At 44.3% G+C, this 22,301-nt stretch overlaps 1 non-coding gene across 1 annotated transcript; it reads left to right on the forward strand.

Annotated features, from left to right (window-relative positions):
* The first annotated feature begins 21,612 nt into the window (after positions 1 to 21,612).
* On the forward strand, positions 21,613 to 21,716 carry LOC123595529. The gene has a single exon (XR_006711223.1). It is a non-coding gene; the product is annotated as a U6 spliceosomal RNA (small nuclear RNA).
* Positions 21,717 to 22,301: the final 585 nt, after the last annotated feature.

A 22,301-nucleotide genomic window follows, 5' to 3' on the forward strand; every position in this document is an offset into this window, starting at 1 on the left:
AGGCTCCAGGCTCTGAGCCATCAGCCCAGAGCCCGACGCGGGGCTCAAACTCACGGACCGCGAGATCGTGACCTGGCTGAAGTCGGGCGCTTAACCGACTGCGCCACCCAGGCGCCCCCAGACAAAATAGATTTTAAAACAAAGGCTGAGGGGCGCCTGGGTGGCTCGGTCGGTTGGGCGTCCGACTTCGGCTCAGGTCACGATCTCTCGGTCCGAGACTTCGAGCCCCACGTCGGGCTCTGGGCTGACGGCTCAGAGCCTGGAACCTGCTTCCGATTCTGTGTCTCCCTCTCTCTCTGCTCCTCCCCCGTTCATGCTCTGTCTCTCTCTGTCTCAAAAATAAATAAATGTTAAAAAAAAAATTAAAAAAAAAACAAAAAAAAAACAGAAAAAAAAAGAATTAAAACAAAGGCTGTAACAAGAGACAAAGACACTATACGATAATAAATTGGACGATCCAACAAGATACAGCAATTGTAAATATTCACGCACCCAGCATGGAAGCACCTAACGTTATAAAACAGTTAATAACAAACATAAAGGAACTACTTGGTTGTAATACGATAATAGTAAGGGACTTAACACCTCACTTAGATCAATGGACGGATCATCCACACACTGGACTAGATGCCCTTGATAGATATATTCAGAACAGCAGAATACACATTTTTTTTCAAGTACACATGGAATATTCTCCAGAATAGATCACACACTGGGGCCCCGTTGAGCATACGAATGACTCTTGGTTTTGGCTCAGGTCATGATCCCAGGATTGTGGGCTCAAGCCCCACATCAGGCTCTGTGCTGAGCGTGGAACCTGCTTAAGATTCTCTCTCTCTCCTCTGCCCTTCTCCCCCACCCATGTGCTCGCTCTCTCTCTCTCAAATAAAAAATAAATGAAAAATAAAAAGAATAGATCACACATTAGACCACAAAATAGGTCTCAACACATTCAAGAATATTCAAGTCGTACCAGGCATCTTTTCTGGCTACAACACTATGAAACTCAAGGTCAATCGCAAGAAGGAATCTGGAGAGACCACAAATACCTGGAGGGTAAAGAACATGCTACTAAACAATGAATGGGTCAACCAGGAAATCAAAGAAGAAATTACAGGGAAAGAAATGAAAATGAAAATGAAAATGAAAATACAATGCTCCAAAATGTTTGGGATGGCAACAGAAGCAGTTCTATGAAGGAAGTTTATAGCAATACAGACCTCCCTCAAGAAACAAGAAAAATCTCAAATCAACAACCTAACTTTACACCTAGAGGCGCTAGAAAAAGAAGAGCAAACAAAACCCAAAACCAACAGAAGGAAGGACATAATGAAGATTAGAGCAGAAACACATGATATAGAGACTAAAAAAACAATAGAACAGATCAATGAAACCAGGAGCTGGCTCTTTATCTACCAAATTGATAAAACTCTAGCCAGACTCATCAGAGAGAGAGAGAGAACTCAAATAAACAAAATTACAAATGAAAAAGGAGAAATAACAACCAATACCACAGAAATACAAACAATTGTAAGAGAATATTATGAAAAATTATATGCCAACAAATTAGACAACCTAGAAGAAATGGATAAATTCCTAGAAACACATTACCTACCGAAACTGAAGCAGGAAGAAATAGAAAATTTGAACAGACCAATTACCAGCAATGAAACTGAATTTAAAAAAAAAAAAAAAAAAAACAACCCTCCCAACAAACAAAAGACCGGGACCAGAAGGCTTCACAGGCAAATTTTACCAAACATTTAAATAAGAGTTAATACTGAGGCGCCTGGGTGGCTCAGTCGGTTGGGAGTCTGACTTCGGCTCAGGTCACGATCTCCACGGTTTGTGAGTTTGAGCCCCGCGTCAGGCTCTGTGCTGACAGCTCAGAGCCTGGAGCCTGCTTCGGATTCTGGGTCTCCCTCTCTCTCTGCCTCTCCCCCACTTGTGCTCTGTCTCTCTCTTTCTCTCTCTCTCAAAAATAAATGGATATTAAAAAAACTTTTTTAAAGAGTTAGTATTTATTCTTCTCAAAATATTCCAAAAAATAGGAGAGGAAGGGCAACTTCCAAATTCATTCTATGAGGCCAGCATTACCCTGATACCAAAACCAGATAAAGACACCACACAAAAAGGGAACTGCAGACCAATATCTCTGCTGAGCATACATGCAAAAATCCTCAACAAAACACTAGCAAATCAAATCCAACAATACATTTAAAAAGAATCATACACCATGATCAAGTGGGATTTATTTCAGGGATACAAGGGTGGGTGAAGAGTCACAAATCAATGTGATACGTCACATCAATAAAAGAAAGAATAAAAACCGTAAGATCATTTCAATAGATGCAGAAAAATCACTTGACAAAGTACACCTGTTCATGATAAAAGACTTCAACAAAGTAGGCTTAAAAGGAACATATCTCAACATAGTAAAGGATATATATGAAAAACCCACAGGTAACATCGTCCTCAATAGAGAAAAATGGAGAGCTTTTCCCCTAAGGTCAGGAACAAGACAAGGATGTTCACTCTTACCACTTTTACTCAGCATAGTACCGGAAGTCCTTGCAACAGCAATCAGCAAAAAGAAATAAGAGGAATCCAAATTGGTGAGGAAGAAGTAAAATTGTCACTATTTGCAGATAACATGATACTCTATATAGAAAACCCGAAAGATGCCACCAAGAAACTACTGGAATTGATAGATGAATTCAGTAAAGTCGCGGGATACAAAAGCAATGTACAGAAATCCATTGCATTTCTTTTTTATTATTTTTTTTTAAATTTTTGAGAGATACTGAGCGTGAGCAGGGGAGGGGCTGAGAGAGAGGGAGACACAGAATCCGAAGCAGGCTCCGGGCTCCGAGCTGTCAGCACAGAGCCCGACGCGGGTCTCGAACTCACGAACCATGGAGATCATGGCCTGAGCTGGAGTTGGGATGCTTAACCCACTGAGCCACCCAGGTGCCCTAGACTCTTAACTATAGGGAACAAACTGATGGTTCCCAAAGAGGTGGGTGGGGGGGTGGGGGAAATAGGTGATGGGGATTAAGGAGTTCACTTGTCTTAATGAGCACTTGATGTGTGGGATTATTGAATTGGTATATCATACACCTGAAATTAATAAAACCCTGTATGTTAACTATACTAGAATCAAAATTAAAACCTAATAAAAAAAAGACAGTTTAAACAAATGTCTTGGGGATACTGAGAGGATTACTTATTGAAAAACATACAAATATAAATAAATTGGTATACTAAGCACAAAAAATATCCAAGACCTTCATCAGCAACACCATGTTGGGAACTATTTTTTTGTTCAGTGGTGAACTTCAATGTATGAAGATAGACCAGATGCCAATGAAACAAATGAAATATCCTTCAAAGGGGACCAGTTAAATGAATTGCAGGACAAGAAAATACTGTATAGATGTTAAAAAAAGAATAAGGCAGATCAATATATGAAGTGATTTCCGAGCTGTGTTGTTAAGTGAAAACAAATACAGACAAAAACCAATGTGAATAGTATCCTACCGTTTGTGACACATGTATATGTATGTGTGTGTATTTGTATGTATACATATGTGTATGCATATATTTGTATATGCATAGGATAATAGAATATCTCTGGAGGGATACACAAAAAAATGAGATAGTAGATGTTCCTGGGGAGGACAAAGTTGGAAAGGAGGCTTATTTTTCACTGTCTATCCCCTTATGCCATTTCTTTATGTCATGTGAGTTTTTGTAAGATTTTATTTTTTTAATGTTTATTTATTTGTTTTTGAGACAGAGAGAGCGAGAGAGAGAGCGCACAAGTGGGGGAGGGACAGAGAGAGAGGGAGACACAGAATCAGAAGCAGGCTCCAGGCTCTGAGCTGTCAGCACAGAGCCCGACACAGGGCTTGAACCCACCGTGAGATCATAACCTGAGCCGAAGTCAGAAGCTTAACCGACTGAGCCACCCAGGCGCCCCTGTAAGATTTTATTTTGAAGTATTCTCTACACCAAACTCGAGGCTCGAACTCACAACCCCGAGATTAAGAGTCGCACGCTCCACCGACCAAGCCAGCCCCGTACCATCTGGATTTTTATCACGTGCCTGGATTGCCTGTTAAAAAAAAACATATTGTTGGGGGCGCCTGGGTGGCGCAGTCGGTTAAGCGTCCGACTTCAGCCAGGTCACGATCTCGCGGTCCGTGAGTTCGAGCCCCGCATCGGGCTCTGGGCTGATGGCTCAGAGCCTGGAGCCTGTTTCCGATTCTGTGTCTCCCTCTCTCTCTGCCCCTCCCCCGTTCATGCTCTGTCTCTCTCTGTCCCAAAAATAAATAAACGTTAAAAAAAAAAAAAAAAAAAATTTGGGGCGCCTGGGTGGCGCAGTCGGTTAAGTGTCCGACTTCAGCCAGGTCACGATCTCGCGGTCCGTGAGTTCCAGCCCTGCGTCGGGCCCTGTGCTGACAGCTCAGAGCCTGGAGCCTGTTTCCGATTCTGTGTCTCCCTCTCTCTCTGACCCTCCCCCGTTCATGCTCTGTCTCTCTCTGTCTCAAAAATAAATAAACGGGGGCGCCTGGGTGGCGCGGTCGGTTAAGCGTCCGACTTCAGCCAGGTCACGATCTCGCGGTCCGTGAGTTCGAGCCCCGCGTCAGGCTCTGGGCTGATGGCTCAGAGCCTGGAGCCTGTTTCCGATTCTGTGTCTCCCTCTCTCTCTGCCCCTCCCCCGTTCATGCTCTGTCTCTCTCTGTCCCAAAAATAAATAAACGTTGAAAAAAAAAAAATTAAAAAAAAAAAAAAAAAACATATTGTTATGTTGGGCTGAGCACCGGGTGTTGTGTGGAAACCAATTTGACAATAAATTTCATATCAAAAAATATATATATATTGTCAGTTACATAGCGCTTTGCCATTTTTAAAGTATTGTTACATATGTGATTTTGTTGACTATACATGCAGCCCAGGGTGGTCAGTCTTACATCTTGCCGATAGAGACCTTCAAGCTGGTTCCCGCATGCCGAGGCCACACCTACGAGAAGAGTCTCTCCCTCTCTCCCGCCAGCAGGGCCCCCAGCTCCCCTCTCTCATCCCTTCTAATTAATGCGACTAGGCATTGTGTTCCATAATTACAGGGTTTGTCGGTGAAATCAATAGTTGCCTCCCTTGTGACAATGACATTTTAGTTCCATCATTCTCCCCAGAGCCTGGCAGCTTCTCGGAGCCAACAAGACTCCCAAGTCCCTTTGCCCTCACTCATTTTCATGCATGCAAGGAAGTGAGCGGATTCTCAGTTCACACGATCTCAGACACCCTGCCCATTATTATTTGGAGATAAAATGACAATCAAATGTATATTTTGAAGGCTTTGTTGAGGTACAGTCTGCGTATTACAGAATCCACCATTGTGCACATATGGTTCTTTAAGTAAATGCAGAGTTGGGCCATCTCAAATATATTTTTTTAATTTTTTTGAGTTGACTTATTTTGAGAGAGAGAGAGAGCACAAGCAGGGGAGGGGCAGAGAGAAGGAGAGACAGAATCCCAAGCAGGCTCCGCGCCATCAGTGCAGAGCCCGATGTGGGGCTCGAGCTCACGAACCATGAGATCATGACCGGAGCTGAGATCCAGAGTCAGACGCTTAACCAACTGCACTACCTAGGCCCTCCTCAATTTTGTATGATGGCCTTAAGAATCTAACATAAAATACCCTAGATCATAATAAGTTTCTTTAAAAAAAAAAAATTTTTTTTAATGTTTATTTTTTTTTTTTTTCTTTAATTTTTTTTTTTTCAACGTTTATTTATTTTTGGGACAGAGAGAGACAGAGCATGAACGGGGGAGGGGCAGAGAGAGAGGGAGACACAGAATCGGAAACAGGCTCCAGGCTCTGAGCCATCAGCCCAGAGCCCGACGCGGGGCTCGAACTCCCGGACCGCGAGATCGTGACCTGGCTGAAGTCGGACGCTTAACCGACTGCGCCACCCAGGCGCCCCAAATGTTTATTTATTTTTAAGAGAGAGAGACAGAGCGCGAGACGGGGAGGGGCAGAGAGAGAAGGAGACACAGAATCCAAAACGGGCTGCAGGCTCTGAGCTGTCAGCACAGAGCCCGATGTGGGGCTTGAACTCACAAATCACGAGATCATGACCTGAGCCGAAGTTGGACGCTTAACTGACTGAGCCACCCAGGGACGCCAATCATAATAGGTTTCTTTTTTAACAAAGATTTTTTTTTTTAATTTTTTTTCCACGTTTTTATTTATTTTTGGGACAGAGAGAGACAGAGCATGAACGGGGGAGGGTCAGAGAGAGAGGGAGACACAGAATCGGAAACAGGCTCCAGGCTCTGAGCCATCAGCCCAGAGCCCGACGCGGGGCTCGAACTCACGGACCGCGAGATCGTGACCTGGCTGAAGTCGGACGCTTAACCGACTGCGCCACCCAGGCGCCCCGATCATAATAGGTTTCTGATGTGACTTAATTTCTCTCTTCTGACCTTGACTCCCAAATCTGTTTCCTGACCTGCCACTTAATCGAAGGCTTCTAATTCTACTATTCCTTTAAAACCATAGCATGTCAGTGTTGCAAGGGCCCTTAGAAATCAACTAGACACGAGAGACTGACATCCACATAAGGTACACGATTTACCAAACATCCAATCCTACAGCAGATAAATAAGTGGCAGTCAGGACAAAAATCCAGGATGCTTGTTCCTAGCCCAAAAAACTTCCCATTACAGCACAGAGCCTCTTAAGTATTGCTAATGTCCTAGCAATCAATAAATCAACCACCGTCAATCAATTCGCCCAGCTAAATCTAAAACTTTGATGATGGAAGAAGGGCTTGGGTTGAGGGTGGGTCTAGAGAACAGGTAGGAAATACAAGCTTTTACCTTCACAGCCCTTCCAGATGAGTTTCCTTCTTAGCATTCAGCACAATTAACCGGGAAAACCGGCTCTTTTCCGTCCGGAGTAGGACCTTATAGTTACCAGTCAGTAGTGTCTATCCTTGTTATTGTAACTTTTACTGTTGCTGCGTTTTCTCCTATCTTGCTGACAGAAATGGTGACAGATGAAACCGCATAAACACTACTTCCTGCTTTTGCCACAAATTGCGCTAAAATTAGCCTCTATTCCCCAGGGATTTGAGCCAGGGAAAGCAACTTACTTTCTCATACTGTTTTTCTAGCCATCGGTCTATAGCAATTAAACACTTGGTGATAGAGAAGTTCACTTTATATTTTTGAGTGACCAAAACTGAAAATGATCTCTGTGGGCAGTTATAATGACGCTTGATGTCACCATAGTAGGAGAGCCCAGGCCAATGGTAGCTTGGGTTGGTTTTATGTTTATTTATTTTTGAGAGATTGGCGGGGGGGGGGGGAGGGGAATAGAGAGAAGGGGACAGAGGATCCAAAGCAGGCTCTGTGCTGACAGCAGAGAGCTCGATGCGGGTCTCGAACTCACAAACCGTGAGATCATGACCTGAGTCGAAGTCGGACACTCAACTGACTAAGCCACCCAGGTACCGCAATAATCATTTTGTTTTGCTTTTTAGATTTTTTTTTAATGTTTACTTTTGAGAGAGACAGAGACGGAATGCAAGTGGGTTAGGGGCAGAGAGAGAAGGAGACACAGAATCCAAAGCAGGCTCCAGGCTCTGAGCTGTCAGCCCAGAGCCCGACGCGACGCGGGGCTCCAACTCACGAGCCGTGAGATCATGACCTGAGCTGAAGTCGGACGCTCAACTGACTGAGCCACCCAAGCGCCCCTGTTTTTTAGATTTTATTTTTAAGTAATCTCAACACCCGACATGGGGCTCGAACTTACAACCCCAAGATCGAGTCACATGCTCTACACATTGAGCCAGCCAGGCACCCACAATAGTTTGGAGGTAGTAAATGTGGCATTCTGAACTTAATGAGAAGACTCTAAAATGTTCAGATTAAGGGGCGCTTGGGTGGCTCAGTCAGTTAAGCATCCGACTTCGGCTCGGGTCAGGATCACACGGTTCGTGAGTTCGAGCCCCGCATTGAGCTCTGTGCTGACAGGTCAGAGCCTGAGGCCTGCTTTGGATTCTGTGTCTCCCTCTCTCTCAGTCCCTCCCCTGCTTGCACTCTGTGTCTCTCTCAAAAATAAACAATAAACATTAAAAAACAATTTTTTTTAAAAGAACAATAAAAAAAATTTTTTTTAAAGGATAAACTGCAAGTTTTATAAAAAATAAAATAAAATAAGGGGCACCTGGGTGGCTCAGTCGGTTAAGCATCCTACTTTGGCTCAGGTCATGATCTCATGGTCCGTGAGTTCGAGCCCTGCGTCAGACTCTGTGCTGACAGCTCGGAGCCTGGAGCCTGCTTCCGATTCTGTGTCTCCCTCTCTCTCTGCCCCTGCCCCGCCCACACTCTATCTTTCTCAAAAATAAATAAAAAACATTATATAAAAATAAAATGTTCAGATTAAGATGGGCTCACTGTCAACTAGTTTCATATTTTTTATTAGAAATCATACTTCCCTCTTAAAAAATCTATGCCCCCCCAAGGAACCCCTATTTTAAGAATGTATCCTAAGAAAAAGCAGAGATTTATGCACAAAGATATTCATCACGATTTCTTTATGAATGAAATACTGGAAATAATTAGGAGCAATTGGAGGTGTTAAATAAAATATGATTATTCTATTAAAAGGAATTTTATACAGCCATTAAAATTCATTTCCATTAGGTGCTTGGGTGGCTGAGTCGGTTAGGATTCCGACTCTTGATTTCAACTCAGGTCATGATCTCACAGTTCGTGAGATCGAGCCCCACGTCAGGCTCTGCCTGGACAGAGAGGAGCCAGCTTGGAATTCTCGCTCTCCCTCTCTTTCTGCCCCTCCTCGGCTCTCTCTCTCTCTCTCTTAAATAAATAAACATTAAAAAATTTGCTTTCCCAATATATCTTTCATTTTTAACAGCTTTACTGAGATACAATTTATTACCATAAAGTTCACTGATTTCAAGTGTAAATTCACAGCTCTTTAGTATATTTACAGAGTTGTTGGAATTATCATAGTAATCTAATATTAGAACATTTTCATCACTCCGAAACAGAACCTTGTACCTATCCATGGCTCTCTATACCCCCAATGTATAAATTGATAAGGAAATACAAATGAAGGGCGCCTGGCTGGCTTGGTCTGTAGAGCATGCGACTCTTGACCTTGGGGTTGCAAGTTTGAGCCCCACGTTGTGTGTAAAGATTACTTAAAAATAAAACTTCTCTTTTCTCTCTCTCTTTTTTTAGTTTATTTATTTTGAGAGGGAGAGAATCCGCAGGGAAGGGGCAGAGAAAGAGGCGGGCAGAGGATCCCAAGAGGGCTCTGTGTTGACAGCCCAGAGCCCGATGCGGGGCTCAAACTCACGAACCGCAAGATCGTGACCTAAGCTGAAGTCAGACGCTTAACCGACTGAGCCACCCAGGCGCCCCAAAAGTAAAATATTTAAAAAAAAAAAGAGAGAGAGAAAAATAACAAATGACCCGAAAGACAGCTGGACGAAGGAAAGATAATCACATACGAAGACGTGCGAAAGAATAAGGTACCAATGAAAAGATGTTCAACTTCACCAAGCGATAAAGGAAATGGAAATCCACACAACGAGATACCATTTCCCTCCATCGGATGGGCAAAAATGAAAACGATTGATAACATCTGGTACTAGTAAGCATGTGGGGAAACAGACATTCTCTTACATAGTTGGCAGGAGTATGACTGTTTACAACCTTCTCTGGATAATCATCTGACACCATTTTTTACGTTTTTAAAGCCCAGGCCGCCGGAGCCAGCGGTGACCCCGCTTTGGAAATCTATCCCACAGAGATCATAGGACCGGTATGTGAGGCTATAGGGACCGCACTGACTTCTGCAGGGATTGCAAAGGGCAGAGCAGTCTACGTGGCGTGACCTTATCTTTGTGCCAGGGATCGCTCCAGGCATAAAAAAATAAATACTTGCGGGCTTCCCAAGAACGCTGTGATTGCAGATAACCTTCTCACTCTCCAAGAATAACACCTTTCTGGTTAGAATACCTGAAACTCCCTCCGTGGGGTTGGGGCTAATCTTTGGGGACATCTTCCCCCCCCCCAGGTGTTTTTGTATTTCTTAGGTTTATTTCCCCCTTGTTCCAAGCTCTAAGCATCCTACTTCACCCCACCTCCGTGGCCTGCCCGGTTTCCTCCAGCAGCTCCAGGGTCAGCGGCTGCACCATCTGGGACAATGCAGCCGCGGTCACAAGGGGCAAGGCCACCCTGGCCGGGCCCCTCTCTATGGGCTTCGTGGGTGAGCTTAATGTTCGCAGCGGCTTGGATCGCACGTGCACCCACCCTGCCCCCGGAGTCCCGGTCACCCAGGATCCCAGCAGCGATGGCTCCCACCAGCCGCCAGTGCCTCCTCCCTCAAGCTCCCAACGGTCCCCTCAGAGCTTTGACTTCTCTGGGCAGTCCAAACTTTGGCACCGATGGTGGTCTGTCGGAATAGCACTTTTTCACTCTGACTCCACTGGCCCCTCAGCCTCCACTCGGTTGTCACCTCCTCCAAGAAGCCTTCCCTGATCTCTAGACCTCGTGGTGGGCTGGAACCCCGTCCTCCCGCACTGCCAGGGCCGGGCCGGTGTCCCCGCAGGGACCTTTTGGCAGAGTGGGCGTGGTCAGCCTCAAACCTTGGGACATCGTGTTTTAAAATTTTTTTAATGTTTATTTTAGAGAGAGAGAGAGAGAGAGAGAGTGCGCAAGTGAGGGAGGGGCAGAGAGAGGGGGAGACAGAATCCGAAACAGCCTGAGGCTCTGAACTGTCACCAGAGAACCCCATGCGGGGCTCGAACCCCCCAGCTGAGCTGTGAGATCATGACCCGAGTCGAAGTCGGAGGCTTAACAGACTCAGCCACCCAGGTGTCCCTGGGACATCATTTTTAAGACGCAAAGTGAACTCAGGTCTCAGGGGAAGGGTGCAAGTTTGTGATGCTGAAATTGGGTGAGGGAATAGTTAGCGTGGGACTGGGTGGGGGGGAACATGTAAAGTTCGTTTATTCATCCATCCAACAAATGTTTATTGGCATTTACTATGTGACAGGCACTGTTTATAGCCCTGGGGGTTTCATCAATGAATAAAACAGAGAAAAATCTTTGCCCTTGGGAATTTATATTGGAGGGGTAAGGCAGGCAGTTAACAAACTGCACTATATATATATATATATATATATATATATATATATATATATAGTGAGATGACAAATAGAGCCAGGGAGGAAATTAAGCAGGAAAGGGAGGCGAGGCGAGGTGTTGGAGGAGGCATTGTATTTCGAAAGGGTGGCCACAAAGACTCACTGAGAAGGAAGCATTAAAAAGAAAAATTTTTTTTTTTTAGTGTTTATTTAATTTGAGAGAGAGCGTGCAAGCAGGAGAGGGGGAGAGAGAGAGAGAGAGAGAGAGAGAGAACCCCAAGCAGGCTCTGCTGTGCCAGGGCAGAGCCCAATGGGGAGGCTGGAAACTCACAAACCCTAAGATCATGACGTGAGCTGAAATCGAGAGTCCGACGCTTAACCTACTGGGGCACCCCGGCGCTTGTGGGCCATGACTTTACCTTATCCTCAGAACAAGATTGAGAGCCATTGGAGAAGTATAAGAGGAGAGACATGATCTGGAGTCCATTTCGAGAAGGCCACTGTGGCTGCTGTGTTGAAAATAAACTGGAGGGGGGCGGGGCACCTGGCTGGCTCACTTGGTGGAGCCTGGGACTCTTGATCTCGGGTGGTGAGTTCAAGCCACACGCTGGGCATAGAGATGACTTAATAAAGAAAAGAAAAGAAACCGGAGGGAGGCAGGACAGGAGGACGAAGACCACATAGGAAGCTAATGCCATGACTAGGGAGAAAGGTGACAGTGGCTCAGACCAGGGTGTCAGCAGTAGAGGTATAAGAAGTGGTCAAGTTATGGGGCGCCTGGGTGGCGCAGTCGGTTAAGCGTCCGACTTCAGCCAGGTCACGATCTCGCGGTCCGTGAGTTCAAGCCCCGCATCAGGCTCTGGGCTGATGGCTCAGAGCCTGGAGCCTGTTTCCGATTCTGTGTCTCCCTCTCTCTCCGCCCCTCCCCCGTTCATGCTCTGTCTCTCTCTGTCCCAAAAATAAATAAACGTTGAAAAAAAAAAATTTAAGAAGTGGTCAAGTTCTGAACATACGTAGCAGATAATCAACAGGGATCGCTGATGTTTTAAATGTTGGATGTGAGAGGGAACGTGAGATTTTTTTTTTTTTTAATTTTTTTTTTCCAACGTTTTATTTTATTTTTGGGACAGAGAGAGACAGAGTATGAACGGGGGAGGGGCAGAGAGAGAGGGAGACACAGAATCGGAAACAGGCTCCAGGCTCTGAGCCATCAGCCCAGAGCCTGACGCGGGGCTTGAACTCACGGACCGCGAGATCGTGACCTGGCTGAAGTCGGACGCTTAACCGACTGCGCCACCCAGGCGCCCCAAGATTTTTGTTTTTTATATGTTGATTTTTTTTGAGAGAAAGAGCGCAGGCGGCAGAGGAGAAAACAAAAAGGGGGGAGACAAGATTGGAAAAGGGCTCTGTGTTGACAGTAGAGAGCCCGATCTGGGGTTCGAACTCAGGGACTGTGAGATCATGACCTGAGCCGAAGTCCAACGCTCAACCAAATGAGCCACCCAGGCGCCCCGAGAGGAGAGTTTTTGCATGAGAAACTGGAAAATTGGATTTGCTATTTGCTGAGATTGGGGGTGGGGGGCGGGTTGTGGAGGGGCAAGCCAGGGGTGGTGGAGACCAAGGGCCCGGTTGACTTGTGTGCGCTCCCAGTGACGGGCCACTTCAAAACTCCCACCGGCTTCTTTCCTTAAATTCCCTGTGAATTAGACCCAGAGATCTCCAGACTGAAAGCAGCCCTCCTGGGTTTCCATTCAGAGCTAGAGAACTCCACCAGTGAAGACAGAGACAGTCCCTTTCATCCTGAGGCGCATCTGACCAAAAACAAAATAGGAAAACAACAAAGCCAAATGCCACAAGTTTCTTCTATGAACAGCGAATATTAACAGAAAACCTATGGGAGATGCCACAGGGAAAGATGTCTGTGGACGACTGAGAGAAATGGTCCCTACAGAGTAGGGAGACGGGAAGTCATGGTAGACAGAATAATGGCCCCCAAAGATGGCGGTGTCTTGCCAGCTAAGACTTAAAGGTTGCAGACCTTCACCAATTTCTCTAGGGGGGAGGAGGGTTCATTACCTTTCCCTGGCAATTGTCTCTCTTCCTCTCCTCTTCGCTCAGTGGCGCTTTGACAGCCTCCTCTGGAGACCTCCTGTGATCCCTGCCCTCATATTTTCAATTTATGTTGACACTTGTGTCATACGTGAAAACCTTTTAGAAGCGCCAACAGATTATTCAATTGTAAAGCATTGTCACTGCCTCCCGGTTAGACAGAGTACTGATGTACTGACTCAACTTGCCCCCAAGTAACATACGTCTAATAGGAGTATAACGTTACATTACATTAACACAGAGAAGCCCATGTTAAGAACCACAAGGACCATATAGAAAATATGTTATGAATTCACATCTGCATCACTCCGTCTTCCAGGAATCAATAAGCCAGACAGGAGCCAAGAGTTTTGCCAGAGAGCCTTTTTATTTTTATTTTTTTTAAGTTTTACTTATTTATTTTGAGAGAGAAGGTGGGGGGGAAATGCATGCAAGTGGGGGAGGGGCAGAGGGAGAGGGAGAGAGAGAAAATTCCAAGCAGGCTTCAATGCGGGGCTCGAACCCACGAACCACAAGATCCAGACCTGAGCCGAAATCAAGAGTTGGATGCTTAACCGCCTGAGCCACCCAGGCGCCCCAGTCTTTTTATTTTTAATTAATTGATTTAAGTTACCTCTGCACCCAACTTGGGGTGCAAACTCGTGACCCCAAGATCAAGAGTCATATGCTCTTCCGACTGAGCCAGCCAGGCGCTCCCTATTTGCTAATATCTTGTTAAGGATTTTTGCCACTGTATCCATGAGGGTTATTGGTATATAGTTTTCTTTATTGTGTGATGTCTGTCTGGTTTTGATATCAGGTTAATAACAGTTCATAAAGTGAATTGGGAAGTATAGTAAATCCTTGAACAACATGGGTTTGAACTGTGTGGGTCCACTTACATGTGGATATTTTACAGTATAGTAGTGTAAATGTATTTTCTCTTCCTTAAGATTTTCTTAATAATGGGGCACCTGGGTGGCTCAGTCGGTTAAGCATCCGACTTTGGCTCAGGTCATGATCTCACGGTCCGTGAGTTCGAGCCCCGCGTCGGGCTCTGTGCTGATAGCTCAGAACCTGGAGCCTGCTTCGGATTCTGTGTCTCCCTCTCTCTCTGTTCTCTCTCTCTCTCTCTCTCTCTCTCTCTCTCTCTCTCTCCCCCCTTCAAAAATAAATAAAAAGATTTTCTTAATAACATTTTCCTTCCTCTAGCTTACTTTATTGTAAGAATATATTGTATAATACATACAGCATACAAAATATGTGTTAATCGACTATTGATGTTATCAGTAAGGCTTCTGGTCAACAGTAGGCTATTAGCAGTTAAGTTTGGAGGGGAGTTTATAGTTATACATGGAGTTTCAACTGTGTGGGTCAGCACCCCTAACTCCAGTGTTGTTTAAGGGTCAACTGCATTTCCTCCTCTTGTATTTTCTGGAAGAGTTTGGTAGAATTGGTATACATCCTTTTTTACGTGTTTCGTATCATTCTCCCGTACAGCTGTCTGGGCGTGGAGATTTCTTTTTCGAGAATTTTTAAGTTATAAATTTAATTTCTTGAAGTCAGAAGATGATTCAAATAAGCTATTTCATATTTGGCAAGTTGCGGCAGCTCGTGTTTTTCAAGGAGTTGGTCCATTCCGTCTCAGTTGTCAAACTTACGTGTGTGGAAATTTTCATTGTATTCTTTTATTATCCTTTTGATGTCTACAGGGTCTATGGCACTATCCCCTGTTTGAGTCTGGCTGTTGCTAATGTGTGCCTTCTCTCTCTGTTTTCTTTGTCAGTGGTAGTAGAGGTTTGGTCATTGATCTTTTCAAGGAACCAATTCTTTGTCTCATTGTTTTGCTCTATTGTTTTTCTGTTTCTGATTTCTTTGATTTCTGTCTTTGTCATTATCGTTTTCTTCCTTCTGCTTACTTTGGGTTTATTTTGCTCTTGTTTTTCTAGGTTCTTGAGGTGGAAGCTGTGATTATTGATTTGACACTTTTCCTCTTTTCTAATGTGTGCATCGAGTACTATAAATTTTCCTCCTGATACTGCTTTAGCAGCACGCCTCAGATTTTGACATGTTGAATTTTCATTCTCAATTTAATGTATTCTTTTTATTTCCCTTGAGACTTTCTCTCTGACCAGTGGATTATTTACAAGTATGGGTTAAAAAAAACTTTTTTTTTAACATTTATTTATTTTTGGGAGACAGGGAGAGACGGAGCACAAGTGGGGGGAGGGGCAGAGAGAGAATGAGACACAGAATCTGAAGCAGGCTCCAGGCTTCGAACCTTCAGCACAGAGCCGGACGCGGGGCTCAAACCCACAAACCGCGAGGTCATGACCCGAGCCAAAGTTGGACGCCCAACCGACTGAGCCCCCCAGATGCCCCTAGAAGTATGTTTTTAATTTCCAACTGCTGGAGATTTTCCTGTTACCTTCTTGTTTATGGATTTCTACTCTGATTGCATTGGGATCAGAGAACACAATTATTTTAAATTTTTCTGGATTTGTTTTGTGGTCCAGAATATGCTCTATCTTCGTGGATGTTTTGTGGGCACTTGAAAAGAATGCGTATTCGGCTGTTGTTAGGTGGAGTGTTCTAGAAATGTCTATTACATGTTATTGGTTGATGTTGTTGAGTTCTACATCCTTGCTTATTTTCTGTCTGGTTTTTCTGTGAGTTGTTGAGAAAAAGTCTCCAGCTACAGTTGTGGCATTTATCTGTCTCTAGCTTTTGTTTCACATATTTTGTAGTTTTTTGTTTTCTGTATATAGATTCAGAATTGCTCTGTCTTTTGGCGAATTTTGACGTTTTTGTCATCATATAATATCCCTCTCTGTTACTGGTCATTTTCTTTACTCTGAAGTCTATTTTATGTGATATTAATAGAAACACTTCTGCTTTCTTTTGGTTAATGTTTGCATAATAGATCTCTCTATATCCTTTTATTTTCACCCTGGGTTGTTTTTTTTTTTTTTTTTTTTATCATTTTATTTGAAATGAGCTCCTTATAGACAGTATGTAGTTGGCCCTGGGTTTTTTTTTTAGTAACTTTCTTTTTTTTTTAAGTTTATTTTAATTTATTTTTTGACAGAGAAAGAGAGCACAAGCAGGGGAGGGGCAGAGAGAGAGGGAGACACAGAATCCAAAGCAGGCTCCAGGCTCCGAGCTGTCAGCTCAGAGCCCAACGCGGGCCTTGAACTCATGAGCCATGAGATCACGACTTGAGCCAAAACCAAGAGGCAGATGCTTAACCGACTGAGCCACCCAGGTGCCCCAATAACTTTTTTTTTAAGTTTTCTTGTTTTTGTTTTTGTTTTTTTAGTAATTGCTACACCCAACGTGTGGTTTGAACCCACAACCCTGAGACCGAGAGTCACATGCTCCACCAGCTGAGCCAGCCAGGTGCCCCTAGTTGGTTCTGTTTCTTAATCCATTCTGCCAATCTGTCTCTTAATTGTTGTATTTAGAGTGTGACACTTGGGGCGCCTGGGTGGCTCAGTCGGTTGAGCGGCCGACTTCAGTTCAGGTCACGATCTCGCGGTCCGTGAGTTCGAGCCCCGTGTCGGGCTCTGTGCTGACAGCTCAGAGCCTGGAGCCTGTTTCAGATTCTGTGTCTCCCTCTCGCTGACCCTCCCCTGTCCATGCTCTGTCTCTCTCTGTCTCAAAAATAAATAAAACGTTAAAAAAAAAAGTAGAGTGTTACACTTAAAGTAATTATTGCTATATTAGAGCTTGAGCTTGCCATTTAATTTTTTTGCTTTCTGTTTGTTCTGTTTTTCATTTCCGACTTTCTTTTTACTGCTTTTCTGCGGGTCACATAGACCTTTTTTAGAAATCCATTTTAATTTACCTGTGACGTTTTTGAGTATATTTCTTTGCAAAGGTGCTTTAGTGGTTTCTCTAGGTATTACATTATATAGACACATGACTCATGACAAGCTACCGGTGTCATAAATTTACCAGCTTGACTCAAGTATAGAAATCTTCCCTCCCTTTATATTCCTTTTCCTTCCCCTATTTATAATATAATTGTCCTAAATGCCTCCTCTACGCACATCTATTTTTCTCTGCGTGATATTAGATTTATTCTTAAGCATTTAAAATTTTCTTACTATAATTTTATCACACACGTATCTCATACATTTTAATTTAAATTTTCTGATGGACAATATACAAAATGCAGGTGGTATTCGTATATCGAAATTTATCTAGCAGCCTTACTAACTTTTCTTTAAAATTCTTGTTTTTAGGGGCGCCTGGGTGGCTCAGTCGGTTGAGCGTCCGACTTCGGCTCAGGTCATGATCTCACGGTTCGTGGGTTGGAGGCCACATCGGGCTCTGTGCTGACAGCTCAGAACCTGGAGCCTGTTGCGGATTCTGTGTCTCGCTCTCTCTCTGCCCATCCCCCACTCGCGCTCTGTCTCCCTCTGTCTCAAAAACAAATAAACATTTAAAAAAATTCTTGTTTTTATGTATTCTTTTTTCTCCACACATTTAGAACCACCTCAGAAAGTGTTCTAATCATGGCTTCAACCATGAAACATAATTTAGAAAACTCAAAAGGAGAGACAAAGATTATTTTATTTACCCATATTTTTGTTCACTGTATTCTTCTTTCTTCCTTCTTGATGATTCAAGATTTCTTCTTTTGTCATATCCTTTCTGTTTAGAGCAATTCCATTAGCTGATCTTTATGGTTGGTCTGATGGCGACAAATTCTCTTAGTTTTTCCTCATCTGAGAAAGTCTTGATTTTCCTTTCATTCCTGAAGGATGTTCTCACTAGATACAGGATTCCAGGTGGACAGTTCCTTTTTTTCATCGTTTAAAAAATTGTGCCAACTCCTTCTGGCTTTCATGACTTCTGATGTGAAATCTGCCATCATTCAAATTGTTATTTCTCTCAAGATACCATTTTTTTTCTGGCTGCTTTCAAGATTTTTTTCTTTGTCTCTAGTTTTCAGAAGTTTAATTATGATGTGCTTTGGTATGGATTTCTTTGAGTATATCCGGTTTGAGATTTGCTTAGCTTCCTGGATCTGTGGCTTTATGTATCTTGCCATATTTGGGGAAATTTTGGTCATTATTTCTTTGAGTACTTTTTTGTCTTACGTCATCTCTACGCCCAACATAGGGCTTGAACTCACGATCCCAAGATCGTGAGTCACATGCTCCTGACTGAGCCAGCTAGGCGCCCCTCTTTGAGTACTTTTTAAGCTCTACCCTCTTTCTCCTCTCGTTCGGAGACTCCAACAACACAATGCTAGATCTTTTGTTATAATCCCTTAGGTCCCTGAGTCTCTGTTCATTTTTTAAAATCTATTTTGCTCCGATTGGGTCATTTTTATTGTATCATCTTCTAGTTTATTGATTCCTCCCTCTGTCACCTCCATTCTGATGTTGAGCTCATCCACTAAGTTTTATATCTCAATGATTGGAGTTTTCAATCTTAAAATGCCCATTTTGTACTTCTTTATATTCTCAAATTCTCATTTGTTTCTATTCTATATGTTCTATTTCATTTGCTTCAAGTGTGTTCGTAACTGCTGTTGAAGCATTTTTATCACAGCAGCCTTAAAATATTTGTCAGAGAGGGGTGCCTGTGTAGCGCAGTTGGTTAAACATCTGACTCTTGATCTCGGCTCAGGTCATGATCTCACGGTCATGAGATCAAGCCCAAGTCAGGCTCGGTGCTGGGTATGAAGCCTGCTTAAGATTCTCTCTCTCTCCCTCTGCCCCTCCCCCGTTTCTGCTCTCATTCTTTCTCTCTCTCTCTCTCTCTCAAAAAAAGAAAATTGTCCGAGAACTCTAACATTTCTGCCATCTCAGTGTTGGCAACTCTTATAGGTTGAATTGTATCCCTGAAACACAAAGTTGTGTATTGATGTCCTCACTCCCTATTACCTGTAAATGTGCCCTTATTTGGAAATAGGGTCTTTGCAGATGTAATTAGGTTAAGATGAGGTCATTAGGGTGGGTAATCATGAAATATGATTGGTATTCTTATAAAAGGAGGTAATTTGGGGGGCACCTGGGTGGCTCAGTCGGTTGAGCGTCCTACTTTGGCTCAGGTCATGATCTCGCGGTTCGTGAGTTCAAGCCCCACATCGGCTTGCTTCTCTCAGTGCAGAGCTCGCTTTGGATCCTCTGTCTCCGTCTCTCTCTGCCCCTACCCAACTGGCACTCTCTCAAAAATAAATCCACATTTGGCGTGCCTGAGTGGCTCAATCAGTTGAGCATCTGACTTCAGCTCAGGTCATGACCTAATGGTTTGTGGGTTCGAGCCCTGGGTCGGGCTCTGTGGGGACAGCTCGGAGCCTGGAGCCTGCTTTGGATTCTGTGACTCCTTCTCTCTGCCCCTCCCCCACTCATGCTCTGCCTCTGTCTCTCTCTCTCTCTCTCTCAAAAATAAATAAAAACATTTAAAAAACATTTTTAATAATTAATTCTGGGGGCACCTGGGTGGTTCAATTGGTTAAGCGTCCAACTTCGGCTTGAATCACGATCTCACAATTCATGAGTTCGAGCCCCACATTGGGCTCCATGCTGACAGTGTGGGCCTGCTTGGGATTCTCTCTGTCCCGTTCTCTCTCTGCTTCTCCCCTGCGCACACACGTGCTCTCTCTCTCTCTCTCAATATAAATAAATAAATTTTAAAATATATATCTCCCCCAAATAATAAATAAATAAATAAAATAATGAATTCTGGCGTGCCCAGGTGGCTCAGTAGGTGAAGCGTCTGACTCTTGAATTCGGCTCAGGTCATGATCTCCCGGTTTGTGAGTTTGAGCCCCACATCAGGCTCTGTGCTGACAGCACTGAGCCTATTTGGAATTCTCTCTCTCTCCCTCTCTCTCTCTGTCCCTCCCTTGCTCACACGCTCTCTGCCTGTCAAAACAAACAAATAAACTTTAAAAAATAAGAAAAGATAAAATAATTAATTCAAACAATATAGGCCAAAGGTGGGGGCGCCTGGGTGGCGCAGTCAGTTAAGCGTCCGACTTCAGCCAGGTCACGATCTCACGGTCCGTGAGTTCGAGCCCCGCATCAGGCTCTGGGCTGATGGCTCAGAGCCTGGAGCCTGTTTCCGATTCTGTGTCTCCCTCTCTCTCTGCCCCTCCCCCGTTCATGCTCTGTCTCTCTCTGTCCCAAAAATAAAATAAACGTTGAAAAAAAAAAATTAAAAAAAAAAAATATATAGGCCAAAGGTGGAAAATACTTCCCCACTGTCAGTCTCATTCAGAATCCAGAAAATGGGCCTGAGGGCTTAAGGATGGCGCGCTAAGGAAATACGAGCCTCGGCTTTACTATCCCTTACTCAGCTGGGAAACCCCAAATACACATGTGTAAAAGCGTTTTTGTGCTGCTTAGGTTTGTTCTCATTCATCGGGTTTTTTTTTTTTCCGAATCAAGCTCCCCAGAACATCTTCCTCAGAGTCACCTTGAGATGCTTAATAAAAAAAATGCATTCAGACCTGCTGAATCCGAGCCCAGGATTGGAGACTTGGCACCTATATTTTAACCAGCATCCCTTGTCCCCAAGAGAGCCTGATGTACCCTCGTATTTGAGAACCACTGATCTGAGCCAGCGATAATATTGCTGAAACAGACCAGGCCGAGGATGAAGCCTTATAATAGGCCTGGAGACTATCCTTTGGGAACTATTAATCATTAATCAGGGCCCCCTGGGCAGACTGGATTAACCAGTTACTAATCCCCCTTCCTCGTCTTCGAGACCAGTCGCTATTGTGTCGCTCGGATTCCCACAAATAACATCTTGAAAGTCCTCAGCTAACATTTTGCCAGATTTCACTTGCTCCCTACTGCCGCTGCCCAGACCTAGCATTCTAGGAAACCGATCAAAGGTAACGAAACTAGTCTGACAGGGTTTGTTCTCAGGGAACTCGTACTGGGTCCAGTGAACAGAAACCACGCTTCAAACATAATCCATTTTAGATTGTCTCCTGGAATCCACGTCAAGCTTACTGATCTGTCCACGGCCGCTTCTTTCCGGTTTTGAAAACCCACGATCACATTTGCCTGTCTTCAGGCTTCTGGCACCTCTCCTACTCTCCACACTGATGAAAACAAAAGTATCCCCAAGAGTGGTCTCAAGGTCTCATTTGCAGGCACTCCCAGGGCTCTGAGAGAGGCAATTTGTCCAGACCAGAGACTTGAACCTGGTTACAACAATGAAATACTCTGCAAGACCATTTGAACCGCTTTCTCCACCCTGGGCTTTTCTTTCCTTAGCGCCGCAGCATCACCTGGGATCTTGTTAGAAATGCACGTTCCTGGGCCCCACCCAGACCGACCAAATCAGAATTTCCATTTTAAGTGACCGCGTTGGCAAGACGCTGAAGTTGGGATCGATGCAGAGAAGATTAGCATGGCCCAGTGCAAGGCTGACATGCAAATTCATGGAGCAGTCCTTTTTTTTTTTTTTTTTAAAGAATCTCCAGGGGCGCCTGGGTGGCTCGGTTGGTTAAGCGTCCGCCTTTGGCTCAGGTCATGATCTCATGGTCTGTGGGTTCGAGCCCCGCATCGGGGTCTGTGCTGACAGCTCAGAGCCTGGAGCCCGCTTCGGATTCTGTCTCCCTCTCTCTCTCTGCCCCTCCCCACTCATAATCTGTTTCTCTCTCTCTCTCTCTCTCTCCCTCAGAAATAAATAACCATTAAAAAAAAAAAAAGGAAAGGGAAGCACTGGGCTAGACTTTCAGTATGAAAATTTCTCCTTGACAGAAAGTGAGAGCGGGGGGAGCTCTGGTCTGTCTTTATCATCCATCACCATGTCTTTGTCAAGTGTATGCTTTCCTCCATTGTCTTCTAGCCCTTAACTTATGAAAAGCTCTTTCTGTTGCCCTTACTATGTGGTGTTAAGTCTTGTGAACGCCGTTGTTACAGGTCTATACCAGCCTCCCGCATGTGTCATTGGCCTTGCGTGTTCCTTTCCAAATCTAACCTGCTAAGAACTGACAGTAAGGGATGTTTCCTCATCGAGAAGCTGCAAAGCACAGGGGCGCCT

Source organism: Leopardus geoffroyi, chromosome X (assembly GCF_018350155.1).
Source record: "Leopardus geoffroyi isolate Oge1 chromosome X, O.geoffroyi_Oge1_pat1.0, whole genome shotgun sequence".
Taxonomy (NCBI): Eukaryota; Metazoa; Chordata; class Mammalia; order Carnivora; family Felidae; genus Leopardus; species Leopardus geoffroyi.